The sequence below is a fragment of the Lactuca sativa genome, chromosome 4 (genome assembly GCF_002870075.4).
Source record: "Lactuca sativa cultivar Salinas chromosome 4, Lsat_Salinas_v11, whole genome shotgun sequence".
Lineage (NCBI taxonomy): Eukaryota > Viridiplantae > Streptophyta > Magnoliopsida > Asterales > Asteraceae > Lactuca > Lactuca sativa.
The window spans coordinates 258,738,619-258,755,081 of NC_056626.2; positions in this window are offsets into that span (position 1 = coordinate 258,738,619).

Consider the following 16,463-nt stretch of genomic DNA (forward strand, 5'->3'; position numbering starts at 1 on the left):
AGAGAATCTATCGGCGACGAGAACTACTAGAGTAAGTTCTTGATCCCGATAGGAGACGCTCTATGTCCCTCATGCGCCTGTCAGCTCTTGCTTGCTGATCTCGAAGTTCTCTGACTTCAACTCGCATTTCAGTGAGTTCCCTCTGAAGACCTGCATTGTGGACCAGAGTCCTTTCATGAGCAGACTCTAGCTGGCGAATGTGGACAGTGTTAACACCAGTGTTGGCATCAATCTCCAAGATTCGATTGATAGATGATTGACCCAGTATCGTGTTCCGAGATATCGTACTAACCATGATGGGTAGGACTCTGTCAGCAGAACCTCCATTAGTGAGGTTGTAGAAACTTCGGTCTCCATTGTAGGGGATGGGTTGACCCTGTTCATGGCTCCCGTTATGCAAGTTTGTTGCCCACAGAGCTGTGGGTCCTTGAAATGTGGGTCGGGGGTTGTTGTGACAAACCAAAACTTTCCATTCTGTTCAACCATCCACTTCAATATGAGTCAAAACTATTTCTGCTAACTTTCAAACTTTTTGGAATAAGTTTGAGTGTTTTAAAGTTAGTGCTTCAGAAGATATCAGGAGAGTGGATACCCTAGGGTGTATTATGTAGCAATAAGTGCCCAAAACTTCAAGGGTTTTGAGTTTATGGTCCAAGAAGATCTTGGGACCGTAAACCCAAAAGACTATATAAGTGAGACTTAGAAATTTTAATCACTTTTTCACAATTCCAAAGACTAAAGCCATTTCTCTCTCAACTATCATCCCGTTTTTTCTTCAAGATCTTCAACTAGTAAGTGTTTCTAGCCCTTTTATGATTAGATCAAGTGTTAAACATCAAGAAATCATCAAAATACCCCAAGAACAAGGTGTTCACGGCCCATGATCTTCTTGGACCGTGAACACTAAAAGTGAGGCTTAAATGTGCCTAATGCCCCTCTAGACCTTTGAAACAAGCATACAAACAACCCTTAACATGTTTAAACCTTAATAGCATCAAGAACACACCCAAAATCACAAAGGATAAGGTGTTTACGGTCCAAGAATCTCCTTGGACCGTAAACCCTAAAAAGGGTGCTTAAAGTGTGCCAAAGTGACCCTAAACTCTTGCCAAACCTTAGGAGCAAACATAGGACCTTCCTTTGATGTGTTAAGCACATGAAAACCACAAAAATGTCCCATGTTTAGGTGTTTACGGTTTGGGGAGCTCCCAAAACCGTAAACACCCCAATGAGGTTTTTAATGCCCCATATTTCTTCCTTAAGCCAAGAAACTAGCCTAGACCTTTACCTAAAAGTGTTTAGGACTTGAGAACTTCATTTGACCATAAACCATATGGGTTTACTACCGTAAACCCAAGGACATATGGTCCAAAACTTGTAAACCCTATAAAGGGGTGATATGTTGCCCTAATCACTTCCTAAGGTTAAGACTTGAAGTTAGGATGCTTCAAAAAGACTTCTAGGACTTCAGACCACCATATGGTCAAAGTACCATGAGTTTACGACCATAAACTCATGGGTTTACCACCGTAAACTCAAGTGGAGTTGGTTACAAAACTGTAAACACCATTTAGTGCCATTTTACTTCCCTTTGTTGAATCACATGTGATTCCAACACCTAGCCAAGGTGTTTCCTAGTCCCGGAAGGCGTTATCTTCCATATAGTTGTTTACAAACACTATATTCATGTCAATATGTGTCCTTATATATCATTTAGGACTTATTGTGTCTCAGGACTTCATTTGTGGAACTTCTCATCCGTACGAGCATACCCGTTTGAATCACCCACATCAGGTGAGTCCATACCCCGTAATGAATCTTTTAAACTATTTTAACTGTTTTAAGGGGGGAATACAAGTTGAACACAATGATAATTTTGTAAATGTTTATTATAAACATCTTTCAAAATGTTACTTATGTCATTTATAAGTTGTCAAAAACTCTTTTAAAGGTTGTGTTACTTTATAGTTGTACAAAACTCAGTTTTTAAAGTATAAGCATAACTTGGTAGACAAATGAGTTTTGTCATTAACAGTACAGTTAGAACATTAGTAAACTATTATAGGTATAGTTTAAGAGAATGCTATTCATTACTTCTAGTACAAAGAAGCACACAAAGAAACAATACCAGAACAGAACAAACACTGAAGAGAATCAAACAATACCAGAACAGAACATAACAAACAAGTTAAGTTGCTATAGCATGATAACACACATACAGGATCTAATTATACCAATGAATCAGTAACGCATTAGTGCTAGTTATATTGGGTATACATGATCATATAACTTTAATGTGAATTACATGACTTGCATGGATTTGCTAGGGTCGCATTGGGTTCCCTCAATCTCTTTACATGAGAGCGTTTAGTAGGGGTTTTAGCTTTCACATTATGACCGAAATAAAACAAATATGTTTTTAGGTTAATAGTACCTCCGCATGTCATTATAAACGACATCAGAGTACTCACTCTCCCATTACTTTCATAAAGTGTTGGTAACACTTGAAGGTTAATCTATTTTCTATATGAGATAGTTATAAACTAAGGAGAATATACTTTACATTTGACAAAGGAACAGTCGAGTCTTGGTAGAAGGCTACATTCAAAACAGTAGAGTCTTGGTAGAAGACTACTTTCAAAATAGTAGACTCTTGGTAGAAGACTATTTTCAAAACAGTCGAGTCTTGGTATACATATATATTTATGCTTAGTATACATTAAGTCATCATAAGGGTACCAGGTATGGATCAGGTCATAGGACACAGAGTCAATGCACAGTTATTCTAGTACAAAACTTACTTTTCAAGGTCAGTACTTTTGGTATACAAAACTAGAAATTTCCCAGTTAAAGGCTTAATCCATTTTATTAAGCCAGTATAGTTTTAAAAGACTTTAAGTGAGTTAACTCTATAACACCTTATTTTATACACCATGTTCATATATAAAACTAATATCCGATAGATAGCTAAATGTGTGTTTTCCCCCGACATCCTATTCCCGTTGGATGTGGGCTTAGAGCAGATTCCCCCAATTAACTATCTACCCGATATCAGGTTATATATAACAGTATAAACAAAGCTATTATAAAAGTAATCACCGTATTCAATATTTTACTATACGAAATATAGGTTTTCTTAAAAGAACTATCCATTAGATATAAAGGAACCATTACAAATAACTCCGTGAGTAACAAGTGAATACACCAAGGTTATATATGACAATGATCTAACAACCAATGGAATGTGTGCTATCCGCCTTACTTACTGTTTCCCCGTTGGGTTGTGAGTTGAGGTCAGATGCGCATAATCGATTGTTTATTTACTCCAAGTATATATAACTTGTACCCACTTAGTACGCATAGAAAGGCTTGTAGTTTCATTTTACTTAACTTCCATTAAAGTAGGAAATATAGGATTTTCTAGAGGAACAGGCAAACTTTTCATAACAGAACTTATAGCTTACATCACTTGTGCATATACATTTTCAACAAAAATTTACAGCTTACTCACATCACTAAAATCTTATGAACTCACCAGCTTAATTGTTGATCAACTCTTTCAAATAACTTGTATTCTCAGGAGACTATTAGACAGGTGCTCGTGTTGGGACTTCAGAAGATGGAGCATTACAGCTTCAAGTCTTGTTTTGTTATTTGTTTATGACTTCTATGTTTTGTGAATACACACATTGTAAAAACTTTCTTTCTAAATGAAATGGTTGTTCATTACTTGCCTACCATATACATATCTCGTGATACTTGACATGACGTCCTCCACCCCCGAACGTTTCCGCCGTTCCGGTTTTGGGGTGTGACAGTTGTTATTTGGAGCTTGACCTACTTAAGGTAGGTTGTTGACTTCGGGCTCGGAGTCAGGTCCATCAGAGAAGCCTTCAGCTTGATAATCATCCAAAGGGATTTGATGTTCATCATCGGACTCTACTTCAAGCCATCCAGCATTGCCGTTGGGTGGAAAGTACGGGTCGTCATGATGATGAAATCCAGCCATGATATCTATGCGAGAAAAGGGGTAAGGAAATAATTAATAGATGAGCTAACTAGATAATTATAAGGTGATCTCTATCACTTACCCCAATACTTGACTTGGGCTTACTAATAAAGACCTTTAGTTCTCAGGAAAATAATCATAGTAACACCGAATACTCCTATAGTATTTTAAGTTTAATATTATGTTCTACTGTTCTTATTGTGGTAGTGTTGGTAAGTTTTTAGACATGTTGCAACCTCACAACCATCCTTAGGCACATGCTAGTCATTCCTCGGATAATGTGGTTGATCAGGCTACAGCTTCCCAGGGTTGACCATATGTCTCTAAGTCTACTTGTGTTGCCCAACAAGCGTAATACTTTTGTACTGTCTTAGTGACATTGATTTTAGTATGAATGCAGGTATGTATACTTGGTTAAATATTTTATTATTTAAAGTATAAACTCTTAATCAGAGTATTTTAATCCCGCTTGTGTTTATAGTTTGTATATCTTTTATAGGTTGATACACTCAATTCACTATAAACAATGCTCTGATACCAATCTGTCACACCCCAAAACCATGAATGGCGGAAACATTCTGGGGCGGAGGACGTCATGTATAGTATCACAACAATGAATAGTAATAAACAAGCAACAACATCATCCATTGCATTAATAATATAATTTCATACATGTGTGTTCTGAAAAAGTTATAGACACCAAAAATATACATATCAAAATAAAAGATGAGTCTTGAACGAACTCCATCTTCTCAAAAGCCTGGCACCTGTACCTGTCTAGTGGTGACCTGAGAATACAAGTTATTTTGAAAGCGAGTATTAGCTTTAAAGCTAGTGAGATCATAAGTATATTAGTGTCTTAGTTTGTATGAAAGCGTTTGTAAGAAGTTTGTAAGATTTAATGTATAAGTTTTGTAAAGTTTGTGTTTGTTTGGACTATCCTAGAAAACCCTATGTTTCCTACTAAGAGTAGCCTTCTACCAAGGCATCTACTAACTGTGTGTGTGTGTCTCTTGTAAGAGTGTGTATTTTCCCAAATCCGACTATCATTAACCAAAAATATAGTTTTTACATTACCGTGCATCGTGTGAATGTTCACGAAGTGAATGTAATGGGATAAATATTATAGTATTGTAGTGTTGTATTAAGTAACTATTGCTGTACTAACTACCTTAAACCAATTATTATTTAAAGTACAATGTGATGGGCCTGTACCCTGCTACCGACTCAATAGTAAAACGACGATGTAAGACGCCGTAAGAAATGACATCTGGCACCCGTAGACTTGCAAGTCCCACTGTAACGAGCAGCAAGGTGTAGGATAGTCAATCCAGTATAGATCTATATGCAAACTCATACGCTCCCCAATTAAGGAGATTTTGGATACAAAAATTGTCATGACAGGTAGTGCCATGACCCATTTAATGGCTCACATAACTGAATGTAACGTATATGTAATGTATATGTAATGTATGTGCTAGCTGTATTGTGTGTTCTTAGCATGTATGTTTGTTTCTCATCACTATGTATTATGTATGCTTCTCATCATTATGTGTCATGTTTGTTTCTCATCACTATGTATCATGTTTGTTTCTCATCACTATGTATTATGTTTGTTTCTCATCACTATGTATTATAACTCATGAATGAACTGACTCTTTGTATGATTCATTGTTCTTGTATTAGTATTAGTAAAACCCTAAACTACGCCTATTGTAGTTTACTAGTAATATAACTTGTACGTATGAATATGGAAGTATACCCTTGCTACCCAAGGGTATTGAATTGACTGGAAGGACCTTTTATGACCATATATGTGCACATGATATATAACTAATATTTAAACGGCCTTCGGACGGACACCTGATATCCCACCAGACCACATCTCAAGCGCGAAAAGGAAATAGGGCGGGCAGGCTTTCCTAAGTCTTTTAAACATTGCTAATATAACTATACATACATGGACATGCAATTGATAATAAGTATAACAGAGTTTAAGTAAAAGTATTTGATAAGTAAAAGAGTTTGTAAACAGTTTGAAGCAAAATAGTTTGATAAATAGTTTGAACAGTATTCAACTTGTATTCCCCCCCCCCCCCCATAAAAGCGTTTAAAACATTGAAAAGTATTTCAAAGGTTAGTTAAAGGGGTATGAACTCACTTGCAGTGAGTGGATTGGAGTGAAGTGTCGGATACGGTGCTAGGTGACAAATAGAGACTTGTACACACGCACGAGCCTAGTTATCATATAATGAACATATATATAACTAATTAGCCAATTTATAACTAATAAATTAAGTTGGGACACTCTAGAACATGAAAACACTTTGCTTCAAGTGTTAAAGATCACAAGGGTTGCGTCCAAGTGTTTGTAGGGCAAAGCTAGAGTGTTTGGAGTTCAAGGGTAAACTCCTTTGGAGTTTACGGTTTTAATAACCATTACCCAAGGAGTTTACGGTAGTAAACTCAAGGTTTTACAGTTGTAAACTCTACACTTTATGACCATATGTTTTTTTCAGGTTTTACAAGTCCTTTGAAGCATTTCTACTTGGTGGTTAGGCCTTTGGAAAGATCTAGGGTACCATTTCACTCCTAAATGGAGTTTACGGTCCCTTTACCATTTTCCTTTGAGTTTACTACCTTAAACTCATGAGTTTACTACCTTAAACCCATAAGTTTATGGTATTTAGGGGTTTTCAAGTCCTTAGCTCAATCATGGCAATAGTCTAGGTTAGATTTCGACATAAGGAATAACCATGGGACTTTTATACACCTTTTGGGGTGTTTACGGTTTTGGGAGATCCCCAAACCGTAAACACATAAAATGTAAGTTGTTGGTGCTTTTTGTGTGATAAACTCATCAAGGATGAATCTAGACAAGTCCCTAAGGCATTGTGAAGCATCTAGGCACCCTAAGGCACCACTTTGCACCACTTTGTGAAGCATCTAGACTCAAGGATGGAAGTACTTACTATAAGGAAGCTTGAAATGAGCTAAAAGTCCAAGAACACTTAGTCTGTGTTCTTGGTGTTCTTGGTGTTTTTGGAAATCTAATCAAAACCCAAAAATGGATGGATGAAAAGATGTACAATCACTAGATTAAGTGTTATACCAACTTGAAATGGATATAACATTTACAAGTTTGAAGATCTTGAATTAAATCTTGGATGATACTTGAGAGTGCTTTGAGTTTACTCTTTTAGGGTGAAAATGAAAAGTGTTGCACTTCGGGGAGTAAACTCATGCTTAAGGCATGAGTTTACGTTTTTGGGGGTAGTTTACGGCCCAAACATAAAAGTTTGGCCGTGAACTTCTAAGCTACATGGTATTCGCGGTTTAGAAAATTCGAGACCCGAGACGGCACATTCTTTCACCCGTTCACTTAAAGCTTAATTATTAAAACAATCAAATGAACTTATTTTTCCTAAAAACAAGTAAAAGTAAACTTGACTTATAATATGAAGTGATTGACTCTAAGGGTTTGACCGAATGAAAATTCCGGGTTGTCACACCGTAATCCAAGTTATAAAATAGTTGAAGGTAGGTAAATGACCATTTACCAATTTCCACCAAGAAAATGAAATATAATTAAGTTTTAATTGGATTTGAAACTCCTAGATCCTTTTTGAGATACATTAAACTTTCAATGTTATGTTTGAATCTCGATTGTGCCATCTCAAGTTTGTGACTGGGATGCCGAGGATCACAAACTAGGTGTGAATAACCATGCCAATACACTTGGTACCCTTAATATTTATCACCTAATCGATGTGTTGGTTAGCCACACACACTCCACCGATCTATGACAAACTTAAGTTACGCTTTGCCACACTTGGTCAGTCCCAGGTTAGTGTTCCGGTTAACCACACACGCTCCACTAACGACTTAACAAGGGTGGAAAGTGCAATTTCATGGGTTAGCACCATTTCACATTTTCCTAAGTAACTAAGATTGGGAATTTATAAGTGTTTAGTTACTTAGTATTTATCATTATACTTTCAATGAAGGGAGAATTAAAGTCCTATCCTACCCGTTCGGCTAACGACCCTCCATCAGTCAAGGAAGCGGTGGGTGAGAGTGGACACCATTAAACTGCCATTTTATAGGCAGTAACCTTGTACCCCCCCCCCCCTTAGAGACCGGCTTCGTGAATGAGGCCTACTAATGGTAAGACTGACTTTTAACTTATACATATTTACATAATTAAAATTATAATAATAGTATAAGGGTTGAATTTTAAGCTATTAAAATTCTAAGGTTTGATTTGGAATTAAAGCATTCATAAGTAAATCTTTACAAATTCCAAAACTTGAGGGCAAATTTTGAAACTATTCAAAACTCTTGGATTTTCATAACTTATGAGTTTAATTAAAGTTTTAAAAAAAATTAAATGAAGAGACTCTTGAACATCCATAACTTGAGGACAAGTTATGGAGTTCATAAAACTATTTATGAGAAAAGACTCTTCATTTTTGTGACCTATGGCCTTTTTTATGAGCTTTAAGAATCACAAATGTGTCTTTTCGTATAACTTGAGGACAAGTTACAAAAACACATTTTATGAACAATTTGTAGATTAATTTGGATTGAAAACAACTAACACATAAGTTTTTTCATTAATCTAAATTAACTCATAAAACAAGGTAACACATAAAACTTTTAGCAATCCATAACTTGAGGACAAGTTATGGAGTCCATACAATTTCATTAAGATCAAGAATTACACTAACAAACAATTTGCATATAATTCCTGTGATCTACCAAAACTCATAAGCACGAACAATTCATGTCAACAATTTTCAAGAATTATATAAACATATATAAAACTCGAAACTATCATTATAACTTTGAAATTGGTTTAGCATAATCATTACCACATCAAAAACAGGTTTTATAAGTCCAAAACAATTAAAGGTAATGATTCTAGACCAATTCCAGCACCAAAACTCAAAAAACTGCACTCAGGAGCACCAACTCGTCGAGTTCATGAACTGAATCGGCGAGTTGGTTGAAGGTGTACATGAACTCGTTGAGTTCCTTCATGGACTCGGCGAGTCCACTGTCTAATGAGCAGTTTTTCGACATTTTTCAGCAAACAGCATCAAGTATAATTGAAAACAAGCCTAGTCTCTTATACTACTGTTGGGTTTTGAGCATTCTAACACTCCTATGGTGTACATGCAACCCTAAATACCTTGGATCTATGTTTTCACTATTTTACATGCAAATATCAATTTTCCAAGGTATTATCCTAACTAGCATATTATGAACAAGTAATATAAAATCTAGTAGAATTACATACCTCTTTGTTGTAGCTTGATTCCATGAAGCTTGAGAGCCTAGTGCCCCAAGTGTGACACCTCAAATGGTTCACATAACATCATGAACACTTGGAATAATCATGAGAAGAAGATACTCATGCTCAAATCGGCTAGCCCTCATATATGTCTCACTAGTGTCAATTTCTTGAGCTAAAGGGATCCTTATATAGTGTGGACATTAGGGTTACACCATGTAACCCATGATTTTACCCATTCCTTATGCTCCATGAGTTTTAACCTCCATGGAGTATCCATGGGTCACCACATGGGTTAAACCCAACATAAGGAATCAGGGATCATAAGCCCACATATATAATAATGAATGATTTACACAATCAATCCCCATATATTTAATTAGTCTCTTTTGATCACTAAATTAATTCCAAATTAATTCTTGATCAATACTAATTAAATAACAAGATTTCATATTGATATATTAGAACTTATAATATATTAATATGTCATAAACTATCTTCTTCTCACAAAAGGTCTACCATAATGTTCCGATGTCATGCAACCCAAAATGGACCATGTCGGGTCGGGTCAAGTATATACCAATTATAGTTATGGACTTAGACACTAATCCAAAAACTACTCATACCGACTATGAAATTTGTTGACAAATCAACTGATGCCCCTCCTGGAATATAGATCACATTCTATACATATACCTACAAATCTCTGCTATCGGACCTTGAACTCAGTGATCCAACCGCCTCGAACTCAACATTTGCAAACCCGAAAAATCCCTAGCCACAATAACTTTTCTGACCAACGGACACCTGTCACGGATTCACACATCCTTTCTTAAACACATACTCAGAAATCTTCTTGTCTTGCACCTCGCCTCATCTACCAATAACCCAGGTCTCATGTGTCCGCACCGTAGCCCTCCATAACCAGTTCTTTAACCGCACTTGAACGGATCACTGATCCTCTCAATAGAACACCCAGTTCTCCTCCACTCGGGGTCTGAACCATCACCAATTGGCATACCAACAGTCTACTCCACAGACTGTTTCTCCAGGTACATCACCCTTGACTCTTGGAACGTACCACATAATTATTCAATAATATTCATAATAGAAACGAAGCGACTCCAAATATCCCATAGCTTAGATAAGAATCTCAGAATCCTCCCAACTTGACTACCTCTGGTCCTCTCGAAATCCTAGGCTAACACACCGCCAGATACCTCAACCGTTCTTAAATAACCCTGTCCCTCAGTCCGGAAATAACGCACTATCACACACTTTGTCTCTGACCCCTCGAACTGCCTCCTAACACGGGAATCATCATCAAGGCACAAGACCTCACTCTCACAACCGATACACAACGTAACAGCGAGGGTCACCCCCCCCCCTATATTCCTCTTAACTACCTGAAACTGCTGCTAAATGCATGCCATACTCAAAAGGCACCTTCCTGGGTGTCTTCCATCTCAGCCTCCACCAATGACTCCATGGCACAAGAAAATACCTCACAGCAGACAAACTGCTCCAATACTCTAATGAAAAGGTCACCACCAATGCTACCCCACGGGGCCTACCTCCAAACTCTAAAACCAGAATCTCGATAGCTCTTTTACTTTTCCTAGGAACAGGAACAACACAACTCTTGTCACAGAAAGTGACGACTCATCTATCAATCGATTGCTCAACCTAGACTGTGATCCTCTAATAAGCACCATCTCTACTCATCCCTGATTCTTGCGACTCCAACTGGCATCTCACCAAAATCTCTCGGAAACTAACTGGATTTCCTTCTCAAGGTATACTCCATTGAAACTCATTTGACATGGCCCTCTGGCCCTACACTCTATCACATCTGATCTCAATGTAATCAATCACAATGGAATAACTGGTAAAACCATAAGCACTAACCGCCATGAATCATGGTACCCGAACTACGTGATCAGCTCTCAGTTTGCTACTTAGAACCTCTGGAATTTTCCTTGTTTCGAGTATGGGTCCTCAGCTTTCAGTATTACGGGCCTATATTACCTGCCACATCTACCCATACATTCCACACGGATCATCCCAGATTTTCTAAGTGCCTGCACATCTTCCTCAATCACCAATCTCGTTATACCTGGTCACTCTCCTGCAAATACTCTCCTTTATCAGCGTACTCATCCGAAAAAGGTCACTCCCTAGGCTCTTTCTAAGTTCTCACACTTCTCTGCCATTAGCTGCTGAAGAACTCCTTATGACGCCAGCCATCTACCTCTTGAATATCGTCATATTCATTTACTAGCTGACTCTCATTATCAAGAGTTCCACAAATCACGAAGCAAACAACATTCAGGCATCGAATAATTTCCACCAGCATGCAGAACCACTCTAGGTTGCCACTCCAGTTGCTCTACTCACACTCAAAAGGTATCACTGAACTCAAGTATCCCTACCCCTCACGGGTATCTAACTACTCCCTCAATAGACTCCTCCAATGCTCATCTAGGTATCTCTCCTAGATTACTCCTCTACTCAAAGCTCTTTCTAAAAGATTCATGTCGGATACTCTTACTTTGCACATACTCAAAGCACATCACAGATAACAACTCCTAGGCTAAGGCATCACAAATCAGGTAACCCTAGCCCTAATATATGAAATACCTAGCTTATCTTCTAGCATGCATCTCTAATATCTCAATAAAACTCATAACACAATTAAGTAAGGGTATTCACAAATAAGTAAGGGTATTTTGGGAAATCACCGTTCGGGATCTGGCTGATTGTACACACTGCTCCTTCTCGTTTTCTCTTAGAAACTCTTGCTCATTTTAGAAAAACCACTTCCTTTGAAAACTTTTCTCAAATCCCCAGTTTGAGTCCATACATACCCGAAGGTGCATCAAAATGCATCAAACCAAGGCTCTGATACCAACTTGTAACACCGTAAATTTTCGAACAAAATTTTCATTTTTAAAATCATATAATTCTCATAACACTTATCACAAAAATCTCTTTTATTTAATTTATAAAGCACAACTCCATAATTGCTTGATTAATAATCCAGGATCCTCAAAACATAACTCCTTCTCTAGTGAGTATAATCAAGCTTGTGCCTTCCCGCGATCCTGAGAAAACCTGAAACACATATCACATAACACGGTAAGCATGAAACTTAGTGACTTCCCCAAAATACTACACACAAATAATTAGCCACTCGAGGCTATAGCTCTGTAACACCCTCCAGTCAATGTGTCTCAGTGGGACCCTCCAGTCCCACTACTCTGATGGACCCTCCAGTCCTACCTTTGTAAACTCAGAATATAGGATATACATATCACATAGACAAAATGCATCATATCACATAACTCATGTAAGCAAATAAGACCCTCCGGTCACACATAATTACCACTCTAGGTAAGTTATAGTGAGAAGGCACACCTTGAATGACGAGCAGTCCCTATAAATGTTGTTGCTACGCATCGGCCTCTAACTCTGTGCCAAACACACAATTCACCCAATTAGGAACTAAATCCAAACTCTCACTCATTAGGTACAAAGGTAGTCCACCAAGTAACCCATCAATAACCTAAAACCCATTGGGCCCACCAAGGCCCAATTATAAATGGGCTCTCTTGAGGCCCAACTCTCAAATCTAAATGGCAAGCCCAACTCAAGGGCCTAAAACACACCTATACGTTATTCCTCAGGTCCGAAAGTCTGATGCAAGAAGCCCAAACTCCGGCCCAACACTCAAGGCCCAAAATGTGACTTAGCCCAAAAAATCCACAGTGAGGTTATGTGGGGTGTACCTCCCTTGGTACGCTCAGCGTACACTCACATGCATTATACAAATCGGGGACACCAACCCATTATACGGGGCGTACTAGACCTTACGCTGGCCATACAATCAGATTTGCTCAAGTCCATTTCTTGGTCTTAACTCGTTAAAACCTTTACTCATTTCTCAGATCTGGACTCCCGAACCTCTATTACTCCATAAAGTCAATGACTTTAGGCCTTTGCATGGCTGATTCGTCATTAACACTCAAAAATCTCATTCTCTTTCCTCATAAGGCTCATAACCCATGTATGACTTGATTCTAACGTCCAAGACCTCAGTTTTATGAATCCTTTCCACTAGAAACACTCAAAAGGACACGTAATAAGCTTTGGAGTGCAACAACTTATAAAGTCTCAAGTTTTAGGACCAAAAACCCTAAAATGGACCATATCATGCATAAAACAAAAAGGATGGGAAAGCTTGGAGCTTTACACCTTCAAGTGATGCTCCAACCCCAGAAAAGTTTAGATCTAAAGCCTGCACTCCAACTCTACTCTCTTCCATGCTCCTTCTTCACTCCAATAATCCCACAAGAACACTTAAAATCTCACCATGGTCACATATAAGCTCAAGAACGAGGATTAGGGAATTGAGAGGGTTTATTAACTGAGGATGGTGGCCAGGAATAATACCATAACATTCTATATATAGGGTTACTCCCTCATTTAGGGTTTCCATTCCATTCCTAGTACGCCCAGTGTACCCACTGGTACACCTAGCGTACTAGGTGACTCCAGCTTAAAAACCAAGCGCATTAGTACGCCCAACGTACTCTGCTGCCACCTTTCTAAACTTAGGGACTTGTCTTGCCAAATCTTCAAATTGTCAAAGCTTTCTCGGTATAGCTCCAACTCCAATGAACTCCATACCTACGGAAAAGTGCCACTAAATCCAATAAGGTTGCAACGACACAATTAAAAATTTCCACTAAAGGCCTTTAGTGGCACTTTTTTTTTTTGTGCCTTTGAATGACAAAGGTGTATTTAGTGGCACTTTTTTTAGTGACTCTTTTTTATGCCACTAAATGTCATTTTATTTGTAGTGAAAGATGGTAAAGAGGTTTTGATTGTATTTTGTAGAAAATACGTAGTTTTTTATGGTTCTATATCTAATATTAGGTACACAACAACCACATATTCCCCAAGCCCTATATATATATATATATATATATATATATATATATATAGAGAGAGAGAGAGAGAGAGAGAGAATAAGTCGTCCCTTTAATGTTAATGAAATATGTAGTTTAGGTGGACAAGACACGATTAATTCCATGTTATTTAAGATTAACTGATATGACATTTGACTCATTGAATTTGAACTTCCTACACTCCATGATGAAAAACTCGTAGTCAATAAGCTTATTGGTTGCCTTTATAAAGCTCTTGAAAGATTCTTAGTCAACAGACTCAAGTTCGTTATTAGTTTGGTGGTTAGTGAGGTTCAATCGTCTTTCATTGTTAGTCGGAATATACATTAATGAAATATGTAGTTAGGTGAAAAACGTGATCCTTATTTCCATGTTAATTAAGTTTAACTGACATGACATTTGACTCGTTGAATTTGAACTTCCTACACTTCATGATGAAAAACTCATAGCAAATAAACTCTTAGAAAATTATATATATAAAACAAATATCAATAATATTAAATATAGGTCTTATTTAGATGTATAGACCATATATTTCTTTTTATGATGTAGTGTCTTTTTTACTTTATTATATATTTTTGATAAATAAACTAACGAGTAGTGATTTGTACATAACATTTTTTAATTATATATAATAATTTATATATTAGATGGTTGTACTATATAATTACATAAAATATAAATTGTTATGTATGGTTAAAAAAATATTATGGAGTGATCACCACCTAATATATTAAGTTGCATAGGAGAAAAAAATGAATACTGAAAATAAAAAACATGTAAGGCTATAAGGAGTGTTTTGGAGATTCTTAGGCATAATGCCCACCAAAGACATGGCCACATCATCCAAACAACCTCCGATATGATTCTCAACAAGATTAAGAAATAATGTATAGTAGTAAGAGAGTAGTAAGTTTAGAGGAGAGAGAGAGAGAGAGAAAAATAAAGAGAAAGATTGTGAAGGATAGTAGCCTAACTCAGGGAGCATCATAATTCAAAAGGTTGGAGGTGGTGTCCGGATGCGAAGTTACTTTAAGTGTGAAAAATATAGGCTACTGTTGGGCTGAAGTTTTATTGCGTCTTTTGGGCTCGATAGTTTAGCCATGTACACTCCGGTTTGGGCCTGTCCAACCGAGAGCCTTTTATGTATTGTATATAAGTTATTGCTTGCATGCATATTAGGTTAACAACGAGATAGAGGTTTACGATTATAGAGATTTACGAATAGTGATTCATCTAGAGTATTACAGGTTTCTTTAATCGTTTTGTAACCTACCAATCCTCTACAGTTGATGTTCTTAATCGAGCTCTTCTGAGGATTTTGTTTTAATCATTCGACTCGTTTGATTCAATCTTGTCTTGTTCTTTTTATTGCGTTCTTACTGTTTTTATATTCATACACTTGTTCAAGATCTAATCGATCTTCATAGATTAAAAGTTATTTTAATCCCATCAATTGGTATCAGAGCAGGAGGCTGTGTAATCGATACACATCTTTTCTGTGAAAAAGATTTCCATTAGGGTTTTCCGCAATCATCGATATTTATTGAGCCGTCATCTTAATTGACGTATCTTAATATTTATTGTTTTGCCCTAATCTGCTTTATTACAAGTCTGATCTTTGAACAGGTTATCTACGATCATAATGGACGCGACGCAATCAAACCTTATTAATATTTCCAACAGCATCGGTTCGACGACAAAGATTCCAATCTTATACACCCATGACTATGAAGTATGGGCGCATCATTTTGAAGATTACGTGATTGGATCGGAGGACAATGGTTACCTCATATGGGAAGCCATCATCAATGGACCGTTTTCTCATTCTGCAACATCCAGAATCATTAAGACACAAAAAGAGTACAACGATCTGCTTAAGGACGTGAAGGATATTGCACAAGATGAAAAAGACAAATTCCAGTGCAATATTAAGGCGTTAAGGTTGATCAGATTCGCCCTTCAGTCCGACACATTCAGACTGGTCAGCTCATGTACTACGGCGAAGGAAGTATGGGATAGACTTCGCGAACTGTATTCCACAGACGAAGATCTTGAACATTCTATCCAAACCTTGCTACTATCTGATTTTGGAGAATTCAGGCAAGGGGCCGAAGAAACGGTGACCCAGACGTTTGATCGCTTCAATCATCTTCTCAGCAAGATGATCAAACACGACATTGAAAGG